This window comes from Mobula birostris, chromosome 21 (genome assembly GCF_030028105.1).
Source record: "Mobula birostris isolate sMobBir1 chromosome 21, sMobBir1.hap1, whole genome shotgun sequence".
NCBI lineage: Eukaryota > Metazoa > Chordata > Chondrichthyes > Myliobatiformes > Myliobatidae > Mobula > Mobula birostris.
In genome coordinates, this window is record NC_092390.1 from 42,739,576 (window position 1) to 42,762,401 (window position 22,826).

General features: G+C 40.4%; 1 protein-coding gene across 11 annotated transcripts in view; it reads right to left on the reverse strand.

Annotated features, from left to right (window-relative positions):
- Positions 1-22,826, reverse strand: part of pwwp2b (PWWP domain containing 2B) — a 73,421-nt gene that overhangs the window by 42,632 nt on the left and 7,963 nt on the right. Inside the window, exon 4 of one of the 11 annotated variants that reach the window (XM_072239380.1) lies at positions 19,151-19,843. The exons of the other annotated variants lie outside the window; for them this stretch is intronic. The gene's annotated coding sequence lies outside the window, so the exon portion shown is untranslated. Of the gene's footprint in view, positions 1-19,150; positions 19,844-22,826 lie in introns of those variants that run through there. 11 annotated transcript variants of the gene reach the window in all.

The following is a 22,826-nucleotide window of genomic DNA, read 5'->3' on the forward strand; positions in this document are numbered from 1 at the left end:
ATAGCCTTCTCCTGCTTTGTGGGCATCATTTATTTTAATTTTCAGAGTGCTAGGCAGCTGCTTAGAGGAGCCCATGGCTGCTGATTGTTGGGACAAGGTTTGAGGAGTCAGGGTATTCATAAAGCTTTGAAATTTGCATCACCCTAGCCTTTCCTAATGATGACTGTGAACAAGCCACCCTGGTAAAAGTTATCTGAGAGCTCAAATCTCTTAGGGTGCCCAAACTTTTTCATGGTGCTCCTTTCCTTTTTTCCCCCACTCTGAAATTGTACAAAACAAAAATAATATACTAATCTTGCTTGAAATGTTGAAAAGAATGTTTCATCTTTAACTTTATGACTTTTGGAGATCATTTTATCTTCTACTCACTTAACTATTCACAGTAACAGAAATTTTGACTGGGGTGCCCAAATTTTTGCATGCCACTGTGTGTCTGTGTGTATAGACACACACACACACACACACACACACACACACACACACACACACACACACACACACAGAGTCAATGCTTCTCCCTATTGCGGCTTCTGCTCCCTTCACTTTTTCCCCTGAAGAAGGGTCTCAGCCTGAAACATCGACTGTTTATTCATTTCTATAGATGCTGCCTGACCTGCTGAGTTCCTCCAGCATTTTGTGTGTTTTACTCTAGATTTCCAGCATCTGCAGAATCTCTTGTGTTTCTGATTTGTGTTGTCAAACTGATGTGGGAACATTCCCTCTATTACAGGTGGAACAGATTGTCCAACCCTTGGATGTGATAGAAAAAAAGCATCAGCCATGATTGAATAGTGGAGCAGACTCAATGGGCCAGATGGCCTGATTCTGCTCCTGTCTTATGGTCTTAAGTTTGCTGATGACATGACTGTCATTGTTCGAATCAAAGATAGCAATGAATCAGCATATAGGAGAGAGATTAAAAGTCTGGCTGGGTAGAGTGACAATAACAACCTTTCACTCAATGTCAGCAAGACCAAAGAGCTGATTATTGACTACAGGGGGAGGAAACCGGAGGTCCATGAGCCAGTCCTCATCAGGTGATCAGAGTTGGAGAGGGTCAGCAACTTTAAATTCCTCAGTGTTATCGTTGCTGCCTTTTGAAGGCTAAACAAAAGATGAGAACACTGTTGGAAAGCAACGTGTCTAACCACTCAATCCCAATATTCTTTGTATTTACTGTGAATGCCCACAAGGAAATAAACCTCAGCATTGTATCTGGTGACACATGTACTTCGATAATAAATTTACTTTGAACCCTTATTGTAAACAGAACACTATAAATTGTAAAAGCCAAACATTCTCAGAATTCTTAAAAATTCTTGTCGATTGGAACCTGGAAAAAACTCAGTCTTTCTTTACTAGCAGCACTAAAAGCTAAATTAAAAACAAACATAAAATATCACATCCTCAAATCTGGAAAAGTAACAACTCAACAATTTGTCTTCATACTCAAAAATTCAAGATATTAATATACAGCTTTTTGTTGCAATTTTTGTAATACATTCTTTGTTGCTTCAAATTTGTTTATTAAAAACGCAGAGAGTGGCGAGTGCGTGGAATGGTCTGCCGGTGGCGGCGGTGGAGGTGGAAACGATAGGGTCTTTTAAAAGGCTCCTGGATAGGTACACGGAAAAAGAAGGCTATGGGTAAGCCTGGGTGGTTCTAAGGCAAGGACATGTTCGGACAGCTTTGTGGGCCGAAGGGCCTGAATTGCGCTGTAGGTTTTCTATGTTTCTATGACATGCTGCACCTTTCCCTCTCAACCATTAAGAACTTGCATTCCTAATGTCAATGTTAGGAAGGATCTTCATTTGAATGTTTTACTGCAATCAAGTGATGCAACGGCAAGTTTGCTCAAGCATTCTTCAATGTAAAGTACTTGGCATATTCTGCTAATAACCAGAAGATTCACACTACCTTCCTTGCCCCCATTTATGGCTCTTCTAATTGTTGCAAAATTCTCTTCCTTGTACCCATGAAGCTTTTCAAGACCACAAAAAACATTCTGGCACACAATACCAGGTAAAACAACCCGAAGTGGTACTTCACAGCATCATACACCCAAGGACAAAATAATATTTTAAGGTGTCTACAAGTACTGCAGGGAAAAATATTTAGAGATAGAATTCAAGAAGCAGGGGTTTTGACAATTGAAGATATATCTAAAACATTATCAAACTGGAGGAGGCAGAGGTAAAGAAAAACACTAAAAAAAAACAGCGGTTGGAAGTTTGCTTCTTTGTTCTAGTTTATGGAATGTTCCTAAAAATATTCCTTGAACACATACATTCAGGAAGCCCAAAAGATTCCACTGAGTCACAGACACTAAAAAAATTCCAAAGCTCAAAAATATTCATCAAAACGCCACTCAAGGATTTAACCCCTCTAAAAAATTAACTCTAGACGCTAGCTTATCAAAGGAGATTTGATATATCTCAGTTCCAGAAATACACTGCAAAACTAGTACCTGGAAAACTCAATGGCTTCGCACAAAGGCCAAGTGTCTTACAACAGCAGTGTAACGTAGCAGCCTAATGACTTCTAAATGCATTTCCATTTATGCAAAAAGGAATAAACAGATGTCAGCAACTCATTTCTAATACCACTTTATAACAAATACCTAAACTGTCTATAAAAGATTAGGAAAAAATATTAATTGCCTTATCCAGCACCTCAACTCCCAATGAGGGAAAAAAAAAGGGCGGTCTTGTCTATGAGATCTGATTACATCGGGGTCAAAGAGGGGTTAGGAAATTACTCAATATTTTTGCTGAAATATATACCAAACCTTTGTATTAAGCAATGGGACAGCTAACTTAATTGACCTTTTTCTCTTAGATAATAATTTATCTATTTGAGAGATTACCCAGAAGTTTTATTTATGCAACTGAATGATATTTTAAAAAACGTGCTCTAGCCTGAGCTTTTTGGACTCAATTTGATCAGCATTTTGAGGGACATTCTTCAGCTCTGAGATTTTTTGTGTACACTAACAGAGTAATGGAAGCTTCTGGACTATATGAATATGTATGTCCTAGGAATATTTTGCATATTCTCCTTTCAGCTATGTGGGAAGTTTGGGCATACTCCTGTTTCCTCTAAAATCTCCAAGACGTGACTCATTAGCTATTGTAAATGCCTCTGCTGTAGATGATTTGTGAAGGAATTAGGTACATATGTGTGGGAGAAAGGGGCGTGGGGAAAACAGGACAAATGGTTAAAAGAAATCCCAATTCATAAGCAAATACCAAAATATTCAAATAAATATATTCAGAATGTGTTGTTATTGAACTGAATTTATTTCTTACATCCAACAGGACAGTCAATATAACATAGAAATACAGTTGTGTCAGCATGAATTGGTCCTGGCTTTTATGCTGCGTTACCATTTCCCGGATGGTAGCAGCTGGAACAGTTTGTGGTTGGGGTGACTCGGGTTCCCAATGATCCTTCGGGCCCTTTTTACACATCTGTCTTTGTAAGTGTCGTGAATAGTGGGAAGTTCACATCTACAGATGCACTGAGCTGTCTGCACCACTCTCAGCAGAGCCCCGCGCTTGAGGGAAGTACACAGTTCCCATACCAGGCAGCGATGCAGCCAGTCAGGATGCTCTCAATTATGTCTCTGTGGGAAGTTCCTAGGATGTGGGGGTCCATACCAAACTTCTTCAACCACCTAGGGTGAAAGAGGTGCTGTCATGCCTTTTTCAGCACACAGCCAGTATGTACAGACCATGCGAGATCCTCGGTGATGTTTAAGCCGAGGAACTTAAAGCTGTTCACCCTCTCAACCCCAGATCCATTGATGTCAATAGGAGCTAGCCTGCCTCCATTCCTCCTGGAGTCCACAACCAGCTCCTTAGTTTTTGCGACATTGAGGGAGAGGTTGTTTTCTTGACACCCCATGTCAGGGTGATGATTTCTTCTCTGTAGGCTGCCTCATTATTATTTGAGATTAGGCCAATCAGTGTAGTATCACCCGCAAATTTAATTAGCAGATTGGAGCTGTGGTGGTGACACAGTCATGGGTATATAGAGAGTAAAGGAGGGAGCTTAGTACACAGCCCTGAGGGGCACCTGTGTTGAGGATCAGCGAGGCAGAGGTGAGGGAGCCCACTCTTACCACCTGCCAGTGACCTGACAGGAAGTCCGGGATCCAGCTACACAAGGCGGGGTGAAGGCAGAGAGGTCTCCAAGCTTCTTGTCGAACCTGATGGAATTATGGTGTTGAATGCTGAACTAGAGTCCAAGAACAGCATTCTCACATAAGCATCATTCTTCTCCAGATGTGTAAGGACTTCTGTTATGAAAGCAGATTTCCCAGTGTATGTTTGAAACATCAGCAAGTTTCTGCCATTATTAGGTTAAAAAATGAATTCAGCAGCAAAGCACTATGGATTCACCAAAATATCTGGGAAGTTTAGGACTACTATATTCATGTAGGGGCCCTGAAACTTAACAGTACTTCACCTGAGGATCACTGGCATTTTAATGTACGACCCCAAGAGCCAGCAAAGTATCTGGCTTCAGGGCTTACAAGCATTACTCAAAGAAAGAAAGAAAGATAGATGTGATGCCATGAGTTTAGAAGAACCTCAGGAACTTGCCATTCAGACAATCTTTCAAGACTTGAGTACACAGAAGTACAGAGTGATTTGTAAATTATTAAGTGTACATTAATGCTGAAAGTGTGATCCAAGTAATTTTCAGCTGTTCTGCCAGCCAGTCTCTTCCTCACCTTCCTTTCTCGGGTGACTTCAACCATGTTACCATGGCTAGAACACTGCCCAACTTCATGCAGTATGTGAGCTGTACAACCAAAGGGGAGAGGACTCTGGATTTGATGTACGCTAACATTAAGGATGCATACAGCTCCTCTCCCCTCCCCCACTGGGAAGGTCAGATCACAACCTGGTGCATCTAAAACCCTGCTACGTGCCTCTGGTGAAGAGTAAACCGGCAACCTCGAGGACAGTGAGAAAATGGTTGGAGGAGGCTTATGAGGCGCTCCAGGGTTGTTTTGAGGTGACAGACTGGCAGGCACTCTGTGAGTCACATGGAGAGGATATTGGTGGGCTCACAGAGTGCATCACTGATTACATCAGCTTCTGTGTGGACTGCAATGTTCCGACAAAAACTGTCCTTTGTTATTCAAATAACAAGCCCTGGGTAACAAAGGACATTAAGGACATCCTGAATGCTAAAAAGAGGGCGTTTAGAGATGGAAATAGGGAGGAGCTGAGGGCAATACAGAGGGACCTGAAAGCCAGGATCAAGGAGGCTAAAGACAGGTACAGAAGGAAGCTTGAGTGGAAACTCCAGCAGAACAACATGAGAGAGGTCTGGAGGGGGATGAGGACCATCACTGGGTTCCGGCAAACTAGCAACAGAGGAGCTGAAGGCAGTGTGGACAGGGCCAATGAACTTAACCTGTTCTTTAGCAGATTTGACATTGTGGCCCCTGCCCATCCCCCACATGAGCCATCTGTTGTCGGCCCCCAACCAACACATATTCCACTCTCCCCTCCTACCCAACCTCACAGTCCCCCACCCTGCTCGCATGACTATACCCCTTTCCTACACGAAACCACCACGGAGGGCTTCACAGCTGAACCGGTGAGAAGACAGCTGAAACATCTCAACCCAAGCAAGGCTGCAGGACCGGATGGTGTCAGTACCAGGGTGCTCAAAGCCTGTGCCCCTCAGCTATGTGGAGTACTTCGCCATGTATTCAACCTGAGCCTGAGGCTCCGGAGGGTTCCTGTGCTGTGGAAGACATCCTGCCTCGTCCCTGTGCCGAAGACGCCGCACTCCAGCGGCCTCAATGCCTACAGAATGGTGGCATTGACTTCCCACATCATGAAGACCCTGGAGAGACTTGTTCTGTAGCTGCTCCGGCCTATGGTCAGGCCACACTTAGATCCCCTCCAATTTGCCTACCAGCCCCGACTAGGAGTTGAGGATGCCATTGTCTAGCTGCTGAACCGTGTCTATGCCCACCTGGACAAGCCAGCGAGCACTGTGAGGGTCATGTTTTTTACTTCTCCAGTGCGTTCAACACCATTCGCCCTGCTCTGCTGGGGGAGAAGTTGACAGCGATGTAGGTGGATGCTTTCCTGGTATCATGGATTCTTGATTACCTGACTAGCAGACCACAGTACATGAACTTGCAACACTGTGTGTCCGACAGAGTGATCAGCAGCACTGGGGCTCCACAGGGGACTGTCTTGTCTCCCTTTCTCTTCACCATTTACATCCCGGACTTCAACTACTGCACAGAGTCTTGTCATCTTCAGAAGTTTCCTGATGACTCTGCCATAGTTGGATGCATCAGCAAGGGAGATGAGGCTGAGTACAGGGCTACAGTAGGAAACTCTGTCACATGGTGTGAGCAGAATTATCTGCAGCTTAATGTGAAAAAGACTAAGGAGCTGGTGGTAGACCTGAGGAGAGCTAAGGTACCGGTGACCCCTGTTTCCATCCGGGGGTCAGTGTGGACATGGTGGAGGATTACAAATACCTAGGGATACGAGTTGACAATAAACTGGACTGGTCAAAGAACACTGAGACTGTCTACAAGAAGGGTCAGAGCCATCTCTATTTCCTGAGGACAGTGAGGTCCTTTAACATCTGCCGGACGATGCTAAGGATGTTCTACGTGTCTGTGGTGGCCAGTGCCATCATGTTTGCTATTGTGCGCTGGGGCAGCAGGCTGAGGGTAACAGACACCAACAGAATCAACAAACTCATTCGTAAGGCCAGTGATGTTGTGGGGATGGAACTGGACTCTCTGATGGTGGTGTCTGAAAAGAGGATGCTGTCCAAGTTGCATGCCATTTTGGACAATGTCTCCCATCCACTACATAATGTACTGGGTGGGCACAGGAGTACATTCAGCCAGAGACTCATTCCACCGAGATGCAGCACAGAGCGTCATAGGAAGTCATTCCTGCCTGTGGCCATCAAACTTTACAACTCCTCCCTTGGAGGGTCAGACACCCTGAGCTAGTAGGCGGGTCCTGGACTTAATTCCTGGCATAATTTACATATTACTATTTAATTATTTATGGTTTTATTACTATTTATTATTTATGGTGCAACTGTAACGAAAACCAATTTCCCCCGGGATCAATAAAGTATGACTATGACTACTATTTGTACAATCATCCAAGGCACCAATATCTGCTGGTTCCAGCTATAATCGACCTTAACACAATCAGTAGTCTGTTAAATGTGTTAGCTATCTAACCAATCTAAAAGATAGCACATTTTTAAATAAGTGAATTTTGTTATACTCCAAAATTCCTATAATAAACACTCAAATGCAAAAATAAAGATGGTTTACAACTGGACTTGAACTACAATGTTAAAATGTCTACTCTTCTTGCAAAACAAATTTTTGTTTCAGGCCTAAGGTTATTCACACCAGAAATTCCCATAGTTTCAGATTAAATTGTTGATATGAAAACATTAAAAATGCCATTAAAAAGTTCTGTTAGAACAAAGTATTTATTCTTAACATTTGGATCTTAATTCACTCTGCTACAGCAGTTTCTTATTTACTGCTACACTGGGAAATTAGTCCTTGAATGCTCGAATATTGATGCTCCAGATTCTTCTACAGCGTTCCACTAGAGAGCTGCATGCAAGATATCATCCCATTCTTCCCCAGACATAGAAATTAACAAGGCATGGGTGCTTTACACTTGGAAATCCCTTACTGATGTGGAATGATTGGAAATGGTCTTTATCACAGTCTACTCTGGGGCCGGATAGAGAGAGAAATTGAGTAAAGAGCACAATGCAATGAAATTTCTAGGCAGCAAAATTTTAAGCACATTTGTGAATTTTCTAGAGATAACATTTGCATTTCAAGGGGACTGGTCATACATGATTTGAAACACCAGATACTATTGCAATAGGAAATCAGGAAATGGAAAACTTACTAAATATGTATTTGGTACAGGTCTTTAGGGAAAAGGGATGAGGGAAAGTACTAGAGAAAAAAAGGAAAATAAAAGCAAAGGAATTAGTAGATACAGCTGTTTAAAAAAAACCACAAAGACAGAAATCAGAACTTGGAAACCTATCCATCACAGTTAGAAGAGAAAGATATTGCCCACCTGTTGGTTCTCAATTTTCTAAATAAAATCACTTCATTCATAAACTGCTCTCTTGCATTGGAGTTTAATAATTGTTCATTTATTATTAAAGGCAAACTTGGAAATAAAAAGATTATCACTCTAACATTAACTGTGGGACAGGTATCAGAGTCTGTTATTAGAAACTAAATTACTACACTTCAATTTTCTCGAATAGGAAAGTTCAGAACAGTTTGAAAAGGGGAGGAGGTAGGAGGAAATTGGCGCTAGGGATGTTACAAGCTGCAGATCTCTCCAGTTCAAAAAAAAGGCGAAACCCAAAAGGTATCTTTCATATACTGGACTGGGAGAGGATAACAACTTTATTAATTCGTTGGCAAAAAAGGGGTTAAGCAATGAAAGTCTTTAAAGTGGCATAGGATGAAAGTTAATTAAAAAAAAACTTACCTGCAGCAACATCACAGGAACATTTTAGAGATATTAAAAATGATACAAGAAAGAACAATTAAAACAAAAAAGTCCATTGTATTATAAAATGATCAAAGTGTTCCTGAAATTCAAATGGAAACAAATAGGCAGGACCTGCTCATGCAGTCATTACAGGGGTATTGATCAAAGTTTGTGATGAAAACTGAGAATCAAATACTCCAGAGTAGTTAGCAGTTTACCACGGGCTGCCATAGTAACGTAGCAGTGTGACACAATTAGAGCCTGAAGCAGAGTTCAGAGTTCAATTTTGCGTCCTCTGTAAGTTTGTATTGCCTTCCCTTGAGCACCTGGGATTCCTCTGGGTGCTCTGGTTTCCTCCCACAGTCCAAAAACATACTGTAAGCGGTTCTGCGATTAGGCTAGAATTAAAGAGGTGTGTTGCTTGGCAATGTGGCTCATTGGGCTCTATGGGCCTGTTCCATGCTGCATCTCGAAATAAATAAATTTTGGAAGAATAGATATAGAGGAAAAGGGAGACAGATTCATTCCATTAATAAAAGGATAAGAATGACATAGAGGCAAGGGGTAAACTTGGTTTAGAAGATCAAGATGTTATATTAGTCTGGGAGGAGATAAGAAATAGTACAGAAAATAAAGAAATGGGGGCTTACAGCAAAGGCACAATAATCATGGACCACTAATCTTCATGTAAATTGTGCAAATCAAATTGGCAAAGGTACACTGGAGGATGAACTATTAGATTACACCCAGAACAAACAGGTTTTAAAAATCATTTAGCAAACAAGCCCTTTCAGATCTAGTCATGTGAAATAAGGGAGGGACCTAAAACAATCACTGAAGATTTGCAAATTAATACCTCTAAAAGCTGGCATACTCCTTGTATTCTGTGCTGAAGATATTCTGGAAAGATTCCAATGGATTGGAAAACTACAAATGAACAGCCTGTTATATAAAAAAAACAGCCTAATTTAAGGAACTAGGAAGACAACAGTGGAAAATTATAGTATAGTAGTCTGACATGTCACTGGAAAAATTCTAGATTCCTTTATTGAGGAAGTAGACAATTATAAAGTCATAATATAATCAAGCAGAATCACGATTCTTCTATGAAAGGGAAATCATGCTTGACAAATTCATTAGATTTCTTTGGAAATATAAACAGCAGATGAAAGGGAAGCCAGTAGATGTAGTTTGTTTGGATTTCCAGAGGAATCCAAAAGCCCGCATAAAGGTTACTGCACAAAAAAAGGCTCAACATACTGCAGGTAATATACAAGCATGTATGCAATACTGGCCAATTAACAGAATAAAATTAAATTATTATTTTCTTCTTGGCATGTTGTGCCTCAGAAATATAATCCATATTTATGATCTGTGAAAAGAACTGGATTACAAAGCAGGTAGCCTAATTTGTTGACAATAGAGGCAGGTAAGAAATCAAGTTAGGATGAGAATATAAAATCAAAATAAAAGGGATTAAATGCAAGTTAAAGGTGGGCAAAAATCTCTGAGATAAAATGGAATAAAGAGAATATTTATTTAGAGAGAAACAACAGAATGCTGCTGTACAGAGAAACTAGAATGTCCGAACACAAGAAAGATTAAGTCAACAGAACTTGTAGGTACAACATATAGTTAGGAAGGCAAATGGAGTATTGCCAAGCTACCACTGTACTTAGCACTGCCAGTACCACACACAATCATATGTAACTTCTCCCTCCTTATTTAATGGAAGATATACTTGCTCTGGAGACAAGACTAGATCAATTCTGGAATTTGCTTATAGGGAAAAGGTGAACTTGCTATATTCATTGGTCTTTAAAAGAATAGCGGGGGGTGGGGGGGAGGGCCACACAAGATTCAGAAGGAGGCTTGACAAAGTGGTTTCAAAATGATGTATCCCGTTGCTGGGAATCTAAATCTGGGGGAATTTTAGACTTAACATTATCCGATATCAGATCATGCCCACTTTTACTTCTGAAATGGCAAAGGGTGGCAAACCCTAATTTCTTAAATATGTAAAAGATTTCAATGAACAATTCAGGCAAATACTGGACAATATGTCATTTGACTTAATTAAATGCTCAGAAATATGTTGTAAGAAACAAGGCAACTAACTCTTAAGCAGTTCTTTGGCCCCACATTTTCATTGAAACAGGCCTTTTGTAGTTAATTTTTTTTTGAAGCACAATAGTTTAGATGTGTATAACAGAAAAATAGTCAAAGACAAATTGCGAATTTCATCAAATTGGGAAGTCTACATTTAAAATACAGCTTGCCTGAAAACCAGGACTTGAAGAATTTGAATCAGAAAGCATAAAATATATAAACCCTATTAGAATTTAAAACTTTTTAAAACTTTGATCACAATGAAAATTTCCATCTATTATTTTAATAACTTATCCTTACTTAATGCTGAAGATCTTGTTAATTTCAGTTAACTGCTCTTTGACCATCCCACAGCAGAAACTCAATGAGGAAAGTATATGGCTCCATTTCTCACCACACCTAACCCACTATGAAACTATACACCAGCCCTGAAGATGAAAGCCTGCTTCACCAAAGGGGTCCTCAGCCCCCAAAACAAATGTACTATCCTCTGTTGTGGTTCCTTTATGACCACCTTCCTTCTTAATGGAAGAAGCAGCATGGTTGCTCTTAGTGCAAAAATATTCAGGCCTAATGCCTACACTTCAGCAGCAAACAAAATTGGAAAAATTCCAAAAGTCATCATAAATCAGGATACAGTGAAATATTTCATTAACAAGTTCACCCTTTTATTATTGGATCTTAACCTTTACTCAGTTACATTTGGCTGGATATATATACAGTTGCAAAAAGTTAAGAGACCTCTTTGCAATTACCAGGTCCTTGTATTATTATTTACTCATAAATAAGATTACCAAACACAATCTGCCTAAATTAGTAATGACAAACAATTGCACTTCTTCTCAATACAAAGTACTCCATTTAAACAATCACAGTCTAGTTTCATAAAAGTATGTGAACCTCTGCCTTTTACAAAAGCTATTTGGAGACCAGACACCCCACCCTGCAAAAACTCATTTCAGAGAGGTAGCACCATCAATTTGCAGGTGACTCTTAGAACTGCTGGGAGAGGTGGGATGTCTGCAATAGAGTAGCTCCTCAGCAGCTAGCTTAAATAACGTTAGCTATGCTAATGAACGAATGACACCTGTTAAACTCACCTCAACAGGTCTTTTACAGTCTTAACCCACCATGGGCAATAGAAAAGTCATGGTTGCAAACAGTGCAGCGAGCAACACTGTCATTATTTTTGACCCCTATTAGGCAGGGGTACACTTTAGTGTAGTCTGGAGTGACACACGTTTTATATTTTCTTTTTTTGGAACACTCTGCCATAGCACGCTCTCTCTCTCTCGTGGTCGCTCTCGCGCTCTCTCTTGCTTTCTCTCTCTCGCTCTCTCTCAAAAAATTGATTTGCGGGATATTGTATATAATTTGCAGGCATGAGGGAGCCACTATTTATATGCGGGAGATTCCTGGAACTTCCGGGAGAGGTGGGATGTCTGAGAGTCAGGTGTTCCAATGAATGAAATCAGATCAGAGGTGTGGGTTGCAGAGGTGCCCTGCCTATTAAAAAAAAATGCACACAAAGTCAGGTTAGTGCCTGCTCGTCTCAAGAAAGATCTGTTTATGAACACCATGCCTTGACCAAAACAGCTTTCAAAAGATATTAGAAAAAAAATTGTAGAGGTGCATGAAGCTGGAAAAGACTACAAAAGCATTTCTAAAGACCTGAGAGTCCACAGTGAGAAAATGACTACAAATGGAAGGAATTCAGTACTGTTGTACTGAAGTGGGTGCCGTGCAAAGTGCAAAGGTCACAACAACAGCACAAGACACAATGCTGAAGGAGGTGAAAAAGAACCCAAGGGTAACAGCAAAGGACCTGCAGAAATCTCTAGAACTTGCTAATGTTTCCGTTCATGTGTCCACTATGAGAAAAACACAGAACAAGAATGCTGTTCATGGAAGGACACCACAGAGGAAACCTCTGTTCTTCAAAAAAAAATGCTGCATGTCTCAAGTTTGCAAAAGACCACCTGGATGTTCCACAACTAACTTCTGAGACAATGTTCTGTGGACAGAAGAGACAAAAGTTGAACTTCTTGGCAGAAATGCATATAACTACGTTTGGAGGAAAAAGGACACTACACACTAACACTTCATCCCAACTGTGAAGCAGGGTTCTTGCTTCTTGATCCTCCAAAATATTCCGCATGGAATTTAAACTGGAGATGGCGGAGGGTGGGCTTAAGAAGGAGATTTTTGAAGAAAAGCTGCCTTAAATTTAATTGGGTTTGGTTGTGTGACTGTGTTAGGATTAAGATTATTCTATGCTTTAATTGTGCGGGGGAAAAATGAATTGCTGTACACATCTGACTCGTTAGTATTTCAAATTGAGTTGAGTGCCCTCATCTGCTCCGGTTTGGGTTTGATGTGGGATTGGTAGTCTATATCAAATTGACCATTTAACATTTTGTAAAAACAGGTCAGGCGGTGTGCTTCATGTTTATCTTGGAGAGAGTTCCACTTTAATGAATTTAAAAGTTGAGTAACACTCGTTTCTCTCTCGTAAGTATTTGTAACAAATCAGGCTTCCTGTCGCTCGATGGAAGTAGTGTTTTTGTTTGTGTATGGGTTCCATGCAGCAACTGCATATTCCAAATGTGGCTTAACAATGGTGAGTATAACTTCTCCTTAACTGAAGCTGAAAAATGATGAAAATTGCATCTCCAAAAATTTAGGGTGGAAGGAACATTATGGTTTGGAGCTGTTTTGCTGCCTCAGGACCAGGATAGCTTGTAATCATAGAGGGAACAATGAACTCAAAATTGTACCAAGACAGTTTTACGGGAAAATGTCAGTGTTGAGGTCTATCACTTGAAGCCATTTTCCAATCTGCTGGAACCATTCTAGAAGCTAGTGATTCTTGAAAGATCATTCCTCCTTGATGCAGCACAGGGCGTCATAGGAAGTCATTCCTGCCTGTGGCCATCAAACTTTACAACTCCTCCCTTGGAGGGTCAGACACCCTGAGCCGATAGGCTGGTCCTGGACTTGTTTCATAATTTACTGGCATAATTTACATATTACTATTAAACTATTTATGGTTCTATTATTATTTATTATTTATGGTGCAACTGTAACAAAAACCAATTCTCCCTGGGATCAATAAAGTATGACTATGAATATGAATTGCCTCCACAATTTCTTCAACCACCTCTTCCAGAATCCTTGGGTGCACACCATCTAGTCCAGCCCTTCACCTACCTATCTACCTTCAGCCCTTTCAGTTTTCCAAGAAACTTCTCCCTTGGAACGGAGACACACTTCTATCCCCTAACATTCTTGAACTTCCGGGATACCGCTGGTCTTTTCCACAGAGAAGAATGATGTTCATCCAACATTTCCTTGTCCCCCACTATGACCTCTCTAGTATCGTTCTTCAGCTGTCAGATATCCACTCTCATCTCTTTTACACTTTGTGTATCTGAAGAAACTTTTGGCATCCTCTTTTAATATTACTGGCTAGCTTACTTTTGTATTTCATTTTTACCTTCATTATTTTTTTTGTTGCCTTCTATTGGTTTTTAAAAAGCTTCCCAATCCTCTAACTTCCCACCAATTTTTGCTCTATTACATGCCCTCTCTTTGGCTTTTCTGTCGGCTTTAACCCTCTTATTAATCATGGCGGTTTCATCTTGCTTTTAGATATTTTTTCCACTCTGGGATACATGTACCCTGCGTCTTCTGAATTGTTTAACTGCTTCCAGAAATTCCAGTCATTGCTGCTCTGTTGTCACCCCTGCCAGTGTTCTTTTCCAATCAATTCTGGCCAATTTCTCTCATCCCTCTGTAATTCCCTTTACTCCACTGTAATACCGATACATCTGACTCTTAGCTTCTCCTTCCCAAATTTCTGGGTGAATTCAATTGTGTTATGTGGGCTCAACCACAAGTTCCCCTAAAAAGCCATCTTGTAGGCAGTCTAGAAATTTCCCCTCTTAGGAACCAGCACCAACCTGATTTTCCCCAATCTGCATGCATACTGAAATTCCCCATGACTATCGTAACATTGCTCTTTTGGCTTGCATTTCCTATCTTCCACAGTAATTTGTAGACCACATCCTTACTATTATTTGTGGGTCTGTATACAACTCCCATCAGGGTCTTTTTACTCTTGCAGTTCCTCAACTCTATCCACAATGATTCAACACCCTCCAACCCTATGCCACCTCTTTCTAATGATTTGATTTCCATTTTCTTTTAAAAAACCAACAGAGCAACACCACCCCCTCTGCCTTCCTGCCTGCCCTTTCAATACAATGTGTATCCTTGGATGTTAAACTTCCAGCTATAATCTTCTTTCAGCCAAGATTTAGTGATGCCTACATCATACATACCAATCTGTAACTGTGCTACAAGTTCATCCTTCGGTCCTGTATTCACCCTTTTCAATTTTTGTCCACCTTTTTCATTGCAACTCATCCTGTAAATTGCAATTTTGGCCTATCATCAGCCTCTTCTTGCTAGGAGTGTCACTAGACATAGCCTATCTTTTGGAAACCAAATACCTCATCACTCCAGTTTCCCCCCCACCCCCCACCCCCAAACAACCCTACAGCTCTAGCCAACCTGCCTGCAAGAACATTGGACCCCCTCAGATTTTGGTGTAACCCATTCCTTTTGTACAGGTGTACCTTTCCCAGAGAAGATCAAATGAGCCATAAATCTAAATCACCACCCTGTATACCAGTTCCTCAGCCACACATTCACTGTCATATTATCCTATTCTTACCTTCACTGGCAGAGGCAACAATCCAGAGATTAGTACTGTGGAGGTCCTGTTTTTCAGCTTTCTACCTCCTCACCTTATGTACCATGTCATTGGTGCCAATACTGTATGTACCAGGACTTCTGGCTGCTCAATATCACCCTTGAGGATGTCATGGACCGGATCTGAGATATCGCTGACTCTGACACCAGTGAGGCAACTTTCCATCCAGGTGCCTCTATCGCAGCCACAGAATTTCATCTGTTCCTCTAACTATGGAATCTTCTATCAACACTGCAGTCCTTTTGCCTTTCTCCTCTTCTGAGCCACAGCACCAGACTCAGTGCTAGAGACTTAGTTATTGCAGCTCTCCCCGGCAGGTCACCCCCCCCCCCCCCCCCCAAGTAGGCTACTTATTATAACAAGGTGCATTAGCAGAGTATTAAAACAATCTGATTACTTAAGGAAATTTGGTCTGACAACTCAAGTCTTTGATAGAGAGACTAGTATTAGCATGGAGCACAAATGGATTTTGAGGAGAGAATTCCAGACTTTTAGACCTGAAGGCATAGCCAGCTTGATCCAGGAATTAAAACAAAGATATGCCAGAAACCAAAACTGAAGAATACATTTTAGAATTATAGAACCAGAGATTACAGAAATAAGGCAGCATTTGGAAAAAAGCTTGAGATTTTAAGAGCATGGTTCTGATGAATTAGTAGGCGCCATGGACAAAAGAGTACCAGGATGAAAGAACAGAACTCTGCAAGCCCAACTACAAATGACTGCATATTTATAAGTTAATGACTGCTTACTATACTTAAATTTAAATGTGTGTTCTCAACCTTTTTCTATAGTATATGTATTGAATTGAAAAATGAATGCTACACACACCTAAGATACTGGACCCAATCCTCTAAATCCTACTGACTATTGGGCATCCGTTAGTCTTGTGAGACCATGGATCTGCGCCTGGAAAGTCTTCATTCTCCAGGGCACAGGCCTGGGCAAGGTTGTATGGAAGACCAGCAGTTGCCCATGCTGCAAGTCTCCCCTCTCCACGACACCAATGTTGTCTAAGGGAAGGGCATTAGGACCCATACAGCTTGGCACCTGTGTCGTCGCAGAGCAATGTGTGATTAAGTACCTTGCACAACACGTTGCCTCGGCTGGGGCTCGAACTCGCGACCTTTAGGTCGCTAGTCCACTGCCTTAACCACTTGGCCACGTGCCCACATTGTCGATTGTGAATGGCTATTCACTACTGGGAAGTCTATAATATAGTCCCATTAATGTGGTTATTCTTTATTACTCCTCAGTTTCAACTATAATCACATCAACGGATAAGCCCTCCAATATATCCTCTCTGAGCACTGCAATAACATTTTCCTTGTTGGGCAATACCACCCCTCTCCCTTTGACAATCCCCTATCATTCCTGAAACATCAGAACCCAGGAACATTGAGCTGCCGGTCTTGCCCCTCCTGTAACCAAGTTTCACTGATGGCCACAACATCACATTTCCACATATTATGCTCCAAGTTCATCTGCCTTGCCCTGCCACACTCAACCAGTCAATCTGTCTTTGCTTGAAGGCACCGAGGTATTCGGGCTGCCGCGACCAGCCTGTGCAACAGTTTCTTCCGCCAAGCCATCAGACTCCTCAACACTCAGAGTTTGGATTGACATCTACATCATTTATTATATTGTAATTTGTCCTCTACTGTAGACACAAAATAATCTGCAGATGCTGGGGTCAAAGCAACGCTCACAACACGCTGGAGGAACTCAGCAGGTCGGGCAGCATCCGTGGAAAAGATCGGTCGACGTTTCAGGCTGGAACGTTTCAGTCCTGACGAAGGATTGTTTATTATTGTCTTGTTTATTATTGTACTGCCTTACACTGTTTTGTGCACTTTATGTAGTCTTGTAGTCCTGTGCAGGTCTGTAGTCTAGTGCAGTTTTTAAATGTTGTTTTACTTAGTCTAGTGTAGCCCTGTGCTGTCTCACAGTCTAGTGTAGTTGTGTGTTGTTCAATGTAGCACTAGGGTCCTGGAGAAATGTTTTGTTTTTACTGTGTGCTGTACCAGCAGCTTATGGTCGAAATGACAAAAAACTTGACTTAATTTCACCTTCCACCATTCCTCTTGCTACCCTGCCGACTCAGGTTCACATACCCCTGCAACTCTAGTTTAACTGCCCCCCCCCCACAAAAAAAAGGAACATTAGCAAACCTTCCCACAAAGATTGGTCCCCCTCCAGTTCAGACCATCTCATTTGTACAACTACCACTTGCCCTGGAAGAGAACACAATGATCCAAAAATCATCGCCCCTACACCATCTTCCTATTTCTTGCCTCACCAGCACTTGACACAGATAATAATCCTAAATTCACCACCCTGGATGTTCCATCTTTTAGTTAAACCCTCAACTCACTTCTTCACTCATTCCTGCCTATGCCTTTGGTACTGATGTGGCTATAACTTCTAGCTGTTCTCCATCCCATTGAAGAATGCTAAAGATACTAATTCATCTCTGACCCTGTCACCTGGGAGGGAACATACCATCCAGGAGTCTTCTTTTCCACAGGATCTTGTCTGCTCCTTGAATCAATGAATTCCCTGTCACTACTGCACACCTCTTCCCCCCACCCCCCAGCACTGCAGCTTTGCCCTGGTAGTTACCCCGACCCCTCCCAACCGTATACAAATCTGCAAACTTGTTATGCGGGAATCCATCACAAACATTACAAAACACTGCTTTGGGCCATTCTTGTAGTACTGTGTAAAGTTCTGAACAATGTATCTTGAGAAGGAAGAGGAGTTTCACAAGGATGTTGTTCAGAATGGACCAATTCAGAAATGAATCAAAACTGCTAGCAAGGTAACTGGGGGGGGGGGGGGGGGAGAAGAGAGAGGAGGGAGGAGGTGTTACAGATAGAAACAAGAGAGAATCTGCAGATGCTGGAAATCCAAGCAATACACACAGAATGCTGGAGGAACTCAAAAGGCCAAGCAGCTCTATAGAAGTACAGTTGACATTTCAGGCCGGGTCCTGCCGAAGGGTCTCAGTCAAAATGTTGACTGTACCCCCCCCGCCCCCCCCAATAGATGCTGCCTGGCCTGTTCCGTTCCTCCAGCATTTCGTGTGCGCTGCTGGGGCTACAGCAGAGCTGTTTACTATGGGAAAAAGTTTTGTATGAAGTTGTCTTAAAAGGTTTGGAGTAAGAGGAACTCATAGGAAGAAGAATTTCAAATCATTTGGTAGATATCAGGAATACACTACACAATGGGATGGTGGAGTCAGAGATTCTCACAACATTCAAGCATATAGATGATCATTTGAATTGCCGAGTGAGTGAAGGCTACAGACCAACTAACGGAAAATGGGATTATAGATGGATGCTTGGGGGTGGGATAAACTGTGGGTCAAAGGGCTTACACATGTATGTGGCAGAGCAATATGATTTGGAATTGGTCTTCCACTAACATTTGTGCTTGCCAAAGCAATAGTTCCTACAAACAGTCCTCTGCTCATAAATCAAATGCATAATTGGGAGACCAAGCCTCAGGCAACTATCAAACTTTGCATTAAGGAACATGGCAGAGATCTGATGTCATTTAATTCTAAGAAATCAAATTTCAAACAAAACTTCACAGAATACTCATGGACTGCACTATAAACATACTGAGATTTTTAAAAAAAAATTGAATTGCACCTTAGAATGTATTAGGAATATAATTAGGTTTGAATTTTATTCAATAATTAAGCTCCAACCAACAAAACAACAAGTCCTACATGGAAAATCTGATTTTTAAAAAAAATACTATTAAAACTCAAAGTTCAACATAAATTTATCAAAGTACATACATGTCACCATATACTACCCTGGAATTCATTTTCTTGTGGGCATTTACAGTAGAACACAATAGAATCAATGTAAAACTACACACAAGACTGACAAACAACCAATGTGTAAAAAGCAAACAGTGCAAACAAAAAAAAGCAAATAGTAATAAATAAATAATATTGTGAACACAAGTTGTAGAGTCTTTGAAAGCAAGTCCATAGGTGATGAAATCAGTTCAGTATCGGGGTGAGTGAAGTTATTCGCACTGGATCAAAAGCCTGATGGTTGAAGGGTAATAACTGTTCCTGAACCTGGTGGTGTGGGATCCAAGGCTTCTGTACCTCTTTCCCAATGGCAGCAGCAAGAAGAGAATGACCTAGATGATAGATGCTGGTTTCTTGTTGCAGCACTCCTTTTGGATGCGTTCAATGGTGGGGAGGGCTTTTCCTGTGATGGACTGCGCGGTATCCACTACTTTTTGTTGTTTTTTTCCACTCTTGGGCATTGGTGCTTCTGTACCAGGCCATGATATAACCAGTCAAGATGCCCTCCATTTTGCACCAGGCATGCAGAATTATTTTTTTTAAAACAGTATGCTGCACATAGCTTTTAAAGTTCTATTACAGATTGTGAAAACATAAAAATGGTTAGCAATCTGTAGATCATTAGAAAGTCATGAGACAATAATGTAAGAAAATAAAACTTTTGCAAATTCAGAGGGAAAAAAAAATCCTGAGCGGGTTAAGAAATGATTAAGACTCAACCTGTGCTGGTCAACATTTGTACACATTACCCAATTTTAATTTAGTTGTACTTTAAGACCAATATAAACTTTAAATCACTGAAAATATCAGATCTTGATAAACACTAATAAGTCTCCAATATGTACAACTTAAGAACGCAAGCCCCAAACATACGCCATAAAGTTTGTAATACTCAAGGGACAGCATCATTCAATCTGCACTTTGCTTTACCAAATTAAATGCAAAAGTTCATCCCGTTACCTTCAATCACTGTACACAAATATTATAAATCAGATTCCCTCAAAGGTCACAGAAATTAAGGGGCTAGTACTTGCTTCTAATAGATGTCAGAGAATTAACATTTTCCCTCTGCTAATTTTATAGTGCAAGACTCATCATCAGAAGTTTTCCTTGTTAGAATACTTCACCCACTTAAACCCTTTTGAGCGTCTTTTAGAAATGATCTCAAAATCTTTCCTTTTCTTGCAGCTGCAATTTTCATTCCCATTCATGTTAGGAGATCCATTTAAAGCCTTTATCCCGCTCATAAATTTGTTCACAGGATGAGAACTGCAGCCCAATTGAAGTTTAATGCATATTTATTCTTAACTCAATCCACACCCTAAATTTTATAATAAGCCTCAAAGTACTTTATGGAATTGCTTTTATAAATAGAACAAAAAACAAACTAAAGGTCCAGTAAATGTGTCTGTTCCTTTTCAAAAGGCGGATGCACACCAAATATAGCCAGATAATTACAGTACAGAAAAAACCGTACAAAATTACAAAAGCACAAAAAAAGCCATTTAGAAACTTGAATCAGACAGGCCAACTTCTGTGAAATCTTGCCTGCCAGTTATCCATCACAAGCTGCAAGCAAGGATGAATAAAAATGGCTGAATTATTGCAATGCAGTGAAATGGTACATCTATGATTCATAGGCTCAGAATTAAACATCAATAACACGAGTCATAGTTTCAAAATAAAATTGCTTTAGCAAATGTAGAAACAATTGCTTTCAAAAAACAGTATGGAGTAGAGCTCTTTTCATTATTAACTGACACCAGCAATAAAAACATAACTCTCTCTGGCTTTCCCCTCACCCCCACAAACTCCTTATAGAAAAACTAAAACTTCTTTAAAAAGAAGCACCGAGAAAGTTGACGTTGTTAAACTTGAATAGATGAATTATTTTCTACTGCAGAAGTATCTCTTGAATTTGAGGCACTGACCAGATGCTTTCAATGCAATATAATCAAAACCTATTTAAAGGGATTATTCTAATTATAACCAGACCATTTTAAGGCTATTCAAGGCTGCATCCGTTACAAATCACTGAACGGACACTGCAAAGTACAACACAGAAGGCATTCAGAATTATTTTCAGCTGAAGTGATTTAAAGGCCAAATATTTAATTGCCATATTTAGTTTGAGATCTGAGACCACTAAGTGCTGTGCCATTTCAAATTCATGGCATTTAACACCATCACAAACTCCAAAGCAGTAGAAATCCTTGCTACGACAGAAATTTAGATGCAATAATTTTCATATTGCATGGGTATTTGCTAAAATATTAACAAAAAGCTTGAGACAAAGTTAGCAACTTTAATCGCTAATGAGAAAACAAGACTTCATTCACAAAGATACTTAATGCTGATTACTTCATTACGCACTAAAATTATGGTGATAAAATGCAACACATTAAGAACATGGAGTAATAATAGTTTAATTACAGCAACCTTTAGGACAAAAGTACTGCACATCATGGAAGACAATTAAAAGTTCAAGTGACAACCCAAAATTATGTTAACAAGTCAGAAAATCATATTGCAATTTCAAACCAGGCTCAAACACTTGCAGCTCCAGTAATATATTCTTAAAAAAAGTTCAAATCAAGTTTGCTTTGACTTCAAAGGCTATGCAAAAAGTATGATGGCCCATATCAAAGTGACTTGTTACCACCATAATCATCACTCGCCCAGCCAGTGTCAGGAACATGCAATTTTAAATAACCTTGTCGTGATAAATGCACAGTGGTTGACAGCAACAACAAATTAAGACTTCATGAAGTATCATATCAAGAAATATTAGAAAAGCAACTAAACTTGGAAAAGTTAATTGGCTTAGGTAACAATGATCAATAAATTAAAAGCAAGGAGGAATAGGTCAATTTCGCAAATCATTCTACAGAAAAATGAAAAGTCATCTCTAATCTCAAGGGCAAAAGAAAGTACACATAGAAACACCCAAATTGCTAACTAGTGAAACACTTCTGAACACTGAAAAGAATATACTTAAATACAAAATTAAAAAGTGAGCAGCTAAAAGGAAATGAACATAGAATACAGTGATCTGCGGTGATCACAGCAAAAGATCTTTTACCTTGATGGGTGCCAGATGACAAGTGAAAATGTAATTGGCTCTCTAAAAGGCTCCTTATAATAGACAGAAAATTGGCTCAATAGGGCAAGGATATTAAATGACTTCTTTGCATCACTTCACTTTTGTCGCAATTATACAACCACCTGCTATGGTCTTCACTATCAATGATTAACTTCTGATAATTACATTTTGAATTTTGGATAGAATTGAAAACAATCTTAAAAGTTGAACTCCTGTCCAGAAAATCACCAGCCAGACTGAAAAAGTGGGATATGTCTCACAAATCCTTGGCAACATCTCCGGCAGCTAATAGGATTCAAGACTGCTCTCCATGAAATGATCAAAACAAGGGAAACAAGTCATATTCAGGAAGTTGATAGGTCCCAACGGTTGGACATTTGGTATTAGCCAAATTTGAATGGATCAAAGGATTATCTGATCAACTGATCATTAAAAATCAATAGCCAGATGCAC